Below are 6,000 nucleotides of genomic sequence, written 5' to 3'. Positions count from 1 at the left end.
TGTTGTACCTTCGTTCAATTTACGTATTGCTTGCTGTGTTCTACTTGACGATGGAAGTATGGCATGTGTTGTCGCATCACCCCGTGCCGCAGGTCCATGTGTACAGCTGAGGCTGCTGTCCTAAACACCTCTGTCCTTAAAATTGGCCCTTCTGGGGAATATTGGCTCACGAGGCCGACGGGGTGTCTTGAACCTCCACCTAATAATTACACGGGCGCTCCCCTTGGAGTCTTGTATGGGCCTTGCTCGTTCTTATGTCCCTGCTCACCTCAATCGTTCCTCTCCAGCGGTGGCAGAGGTAAAGACAGAGAAGTTGTAATCGCTTGAGCGAAAGAGTGTTCATGGCGTCGTAAGCCGCTTCTGCGCGACCCACCGTCCTCTCCCAGGTTGAGTGTCGGCACCCAGTCGTCATTCAGGACCCGACACCTCGTTGGAGGCAAAGTGGGCGTGGTCATGTGGGTCTCGATGAGTCACGGAGTTCACCAGGTGCGTTATGATGGAAGTGTGGCCCGGAGGGTGCGTGCTATAACCCGTAACAATGCCTTCTGCTGACCCCCACCACCAGTGTTGAGTCCCCATACTCTTCCCGATCAAGTCCCTCGGCGCTCCAGAAGCGGATCCATGAATCTCAAGGAACTTGCTATAGTATAGAGAGGGAGGGAGGAGGTGTGTGTATATTACATGTATGCTGTGTATATTGTACCATCAATATTATGTATATGCTCCATTTATATACACAATTTATTTTATTCAAACCCTGCTTCACTTAGCATGTAAGCGATCTTACCATGTCCCTTGAAGGTAAATGTGCCTGGCGACATATGGAAGCTGCTAATGGCCACACACATATGGCCGAGAGCTGGGTTGACCCCCATACAGAGTAAGAAACCACCTTCCTTGTGTACGCCGTTTATCAGTAAATAGAACCTCATGAAAACTCTACAAGTGTTTGTAATTTCCTCCTGTGAATGGGGAACTTGATACAGAGCACATGCGTGGGAACAAACGTGTTTGTTTTAGAAGTCTCCTGAGAACCAGTGGAGGATTGAAATTGAAAACACCGATAAGTTACAATTTTGAGAATATTTGTACAGAGGCTCTATATGTCATCCCCCACCCCTCAGGATGTGGGAAGCTAGGACAAAAGCAGGAGGACAAGTACAGAGCCCTAAGATTCGTTGGTGGTGGTAAGAAATGGGGAAGTTGTTGACTGAGCAAGCACTTGGCGGGAGGCGGCATTTCGGGAATATATTCATTACTTTTTAGGTGCCTTGATAATGCAGAGGGAACAGCACAAAAAACTCCTCTGGGGCTTCAAGCAGAGGAGTCGAGGCAGGGAGCAGATTGTGCATGGGTTATATCCAGGAGGTGGTGAGCGCATGCACCACAGAGCTAGGGGACAGAAGGACACTCCACATCCTACTTCACCCAGGTGAAGGCGCCATGTAAACGACATCACTCACCTGCAAATAAAGAGTGATGTTGTAAAAGCTGCTGAGAATGGCCGGGGCCGGAATCACTACAGAAGCAGAAACTTGCGAGAACAAATTCGACTTGAAGTCACGTAACACTAATGCTGTACTGACCCCGTTCCTTGATAAGAGAGAGAGGAGTTTAAAACACTACTGAAGGTGCCTACGCACAAAAATGTCGGTGCAGAAGGTGTGATCGGCGACTTCTTCAACGATACGTATACACTGTGATATGCGGGAAGGTTGTCACTCGCCCCCTCACTAGGTGTTGCCATATGGCATTTTAATAATCAGTATCATTTTGTTTCCTCTTTTCGGATTGTTGCTGATAATGACCCCAGAATGATGGCGAGGTTGGTCGATGAGCAGGTATAAACAGGAAAAAACTTTTAATATGAAGCAGTAAAGATCTCTGCACATGCTGAAGCGACGCCGCCTCAGAGAGAACGAGGCTGTTGCGCTTCATAACGAAGGGTTCGGCGCCCTGAATTAGTCAGTGGGTGTCTGAGAACACCGCTGCCACGATGGATGCGGCGATACCTGCCGACTGGTGCTACAGACGACAGGTCTCAGGCGGCGATCCCCTTCACCACCTCGGATGACCAGGTTGAAGTGGTTTTGTTGAAATTGCGCGCCGTTAATAACCTTGTACCGGTATCACAAATAATTTTGGTAACAGAGCTCTCATATTTCTGCCTCTATTTATCACTTCTTCCGACCTCATTATAACGGTTTTGTTTCCTTGGCCAGGCACCGCCTTAACATCTTTGAACAACTCTTACCTACAATGCCTATCGTCTGCTGGTCTCAGAGGTGTTCACCTACAGGTATGCACATTTGTAGAGTATTGCATCAACCCAATATGCTGAAATGCGTGTTATAGAGACTGTTGGCTTGCAAGCACAGGGAATGGGGAGGGAGGCAGAGAGAGGAAGGGAGGAGAAAAGGAAGGAAGAAGGAAGGTGGGAGGAGGCTCCCTGCCACAGAGCTGGTGTCACAACACTTATGGCATATTGGTCAGGCTCAACAACCTCTGGCCTTGTGAGGTTATTGAGTATTAGTTAATTAGTGTTTTCTTATGCTCTCTACATAAACAATGGTGCCAAGTATGTATACAGTATTCATATCTTAAAATATTTCACCAGTAATGCTATGCTGTATAATAATACAACTCAAAATATTTTTTTCAATTGTTTAATCAGTATTCTGTACATTTTCATGGGTGCACATTGGTACATATATTATTGCGGTGTAAAGTAACATATTGTACAAAATAACATGTATCAGTGGTAAAAAAAACAAAAAACTACTGGAAACTTGAGTCAGTTCATAATGTATATATACAACCTCACGGCCAGACACTTCCTGGAACAATACTTTGACCGATAACTTACACTAAAGTTCCCTGTAGCCTCGCTTGCTGTACAGACTCAATATTGCTCTCAAGCCAATGATCAATGTGTCGTGTGAAGAATGTTTTGCTCATAGACGGTGTGATATATTTGTCTGCCTTTGTAAATAGTTTATATGGGTGCTCTCTCTGCCTTAAATAATAGTATGATAGAGGTGTTTGTAAACTATATGCTCATAAGCAAAGAGACAACTTGCTACACTGGGCTCACCTCGAGAGATGCAGAGATGGGTGGCATGCCACTTTGTCAGCTGGTTTACACAGAGGACAAAAACTCCTATAACTATCTAATTCTGCTTCTGTTATAATGACCTCTATTACTTTCCTATTTTGGCCCTGTAATAACTTCTGATGATTTGTGCAGTGACTTATGTGGTAACTATTTAACATGTATACACTGCTGGTACAATAAATATAGAGAATTAAACAATGTATAGAACTAATGCCTGAAGTTGTTTGCTCTGATGTACTGTAACACTGGCATGACTGTCTAACTTTAACATATACTACTCCTCACATCAGCGAGGCCTTGTCTCGGTGTGGCGACTCGGTCTGTCCCTCCTTGATATTACGTGAATAGCGCGCCATCGCCTTGTCTTGTCGTGTTCTCTACCTTCTTCTTAAATGCATCAATGGGCTCTGACAGGATCATGTATCTCTAGGGGTCTGGGGAGAACAAGATAGATTAAAGTATATGTCTGTGCAGTATTTCTGCCAAACTTGCCAAAATGGATTTACTGTGACCCACAATCATAAATTTAAACTTATTAAATGACAAGTTGTCAATCGACAGCATGAAAAGGTTGGAAATTGCTACTGGCCAAAGTTTAAGCATAATGGTTTACAACAATTCTAAATTCTCTAGGAAGAATTTCACAAAACTGATATTAAAATAGAAAGCAAGAAGGTCTTGGTTTTTCCATTTTTAGCAATATTCTGGGAATCTTTCTTCACCTGCTTCGCAATTTACGATAATTAAGTGTTCTTTGGTGAAACCTCTAAATCTTTTCAAATATTCTCCAAGACTTTTGTTTAGGCAGGGGTTGGACCCTGTTTAGCTTGTTATTTCATGACGGGTGGCCCACTGTCACCAGATTGATATGCACTGACAGGTGGCACTGTCACCCAGATTGTTGTACATGACAGGTGAGACCCTGTCACCCGCTTAATTGTACATGACAGGTGGCCCACTGTCACCAGCTTATTTATTGTACATGACAGGCCACTGTCACCAACATTGCATTTGGCCACTGCCAGTTTGTTGATGTGACCAGTGGCCACTGTCACCAACGTACATACGCGGCAGATATTTACTGTCACCAGCTTGTTGTTGTGTACATGACAGGTGGCCACTGTTCACCGGCACGCCACGATACTATGACAGAGTGGCACTGTCACCAACTTATTTGTACATGACAGGTGGCCAGTGTCACCAGTTTGTTGTACGCGACCGTTAGCCACTGTCGCAGCTTGTGTACATGACCGGGTGGCCTGTCGCCAGCTTGTTGTCCCTGCAACAGGTGGCCACTGTCACCCTAGCTTGTTTATTTCACAACAGGTGGCCTGTCGCTTAACATTGCGCGCAGCCAGGTGGCCAGTGACCACCAGTTTGTTGTGCATGACAGGTGGCCTGTCACCAGCTTGTTGTTCCTAGCCAGTGGCTGTACACTGTCACCAACATTTGTTTTGCAACGGTGGCCTTTCCATCACCAGCTTGTTGTACATGACAGATGGCCCACTGTCACCGGTGTTCTCGACAAAGGTGGCCACTTATCACCAGCTTGTTGTTCTACTCGACAGGTGGCCCTGTCTGTGATATTGTTACGACAGGTGGCCACTGTCACCGCTTGTTGGCCATGTGAGTGTACTGTCTAACATTATTGTGTGTGTGTGTATGAGTTCTGCTCTCACAAGCTTGTTGTACATGACAGGTGCAACAAGACACTGTCACCAGCTTGTTGCACATTACGCAGGCCACTGCTAAAGCTTTTTGTTCACAAACAAATTGCACATCACCAACTTGTTGTTCATTACAGGGGCCACTGTCACCAGCTTATTGTTCAACAGGTGGCCACTATCACCAACTTGTTCACAACAGGTGTCCACTGTCCAGCTTATTTGTTCACAACAGGTGGCCACCATACCAGACTTGTTATTTCCAACAGGTGGCCACTATCCAGCTTATTTGTTCACAACAAATTGGCCACTATCACCAGCTTATTTATTCACAAGGTGACCTCACCAGCTTATTTGTTCCACAACAAGTGGCCTATCACCAGCTTGTTGTTCACAACGGTGACACCATCACCAGCACTTATTTGTTCACAACAAATTGCCCTATCACCAGCTTATTTATCACAACAGAGTGCCACTCATCACCAGCTACAACCACCACCAACATCGTTCACAACAGGTGGCCACTATCACCAACATTGTTTCACAACAGGTGGCACCATCCCAGCTTGCTGTTCACAAGGTGGCCACTATCACCAGCTTGTTGTTCACAACAGGTGGCCTATCTCGCTTATTTGTTCACAACAGGTGGCCTAGTCACCAGCTGTTGTTCAAAAAGGTGGCCTGTCCCCTGTAGCTTATTTGTTTCACAACAGGTGGCCTATCCTGTGATTATTTCACAACAGGTGGCCCACTATCACCAGCTTGTTGTTCACAACAGGTGGCCACTATCCTGGCTTGTTGTTCACAACAGGTGGCCACTGTCACCAACTTGTTGTTCCAATGGGTGGCCACTATCACCAGCTTGTTTGTTCACAACAGGTGGCCCATATCACCAGCTTGTTGTTCACAACAGGTGGCCACTGTCTGCTTTTTTTCACAACAGGTGGCCACTGTCACCAGCTTGTTGTTCACAACAGGTGGCTACTATCACCAGCTTGTTGTTCACAACAGGTGGCCACTGTCACCAGCTTGTTGTTCACAACAGGTGGCCACTATCACCAGCTTTTGTTCACAACAGGTGGCCACTATCACCAGCTTGTTGTTCACAACAGGTGGCCACTATCACCAGCTTGTTGTTCACAACAGGTGGCCACTGTCACCTGCTTTTTGTTCACAACAGGTGGCCACTATCACCTGCTTTTGTTCACAACCTGGTGGCCA

The sequence above is a fragment of the Homarus americanus genome, unplaced genomic scaffold (assembly GCF_018991925.1).
Source record: "Homarus americanus isolate GMGI-L3 unplaced genomic scaffold, GMGI_Hamer_2.0 scaffold42382, whole genome shotgun sequence".
Classification (NCBI taxonomy): Eukaryota; Metazoa; Arthropoda; class Malacostraca; order Decapoda; family Nephropidae; genus Homarus; species Homarus americanus.
Note: the sequence above shows the minus strand (reverse complement) of the source record.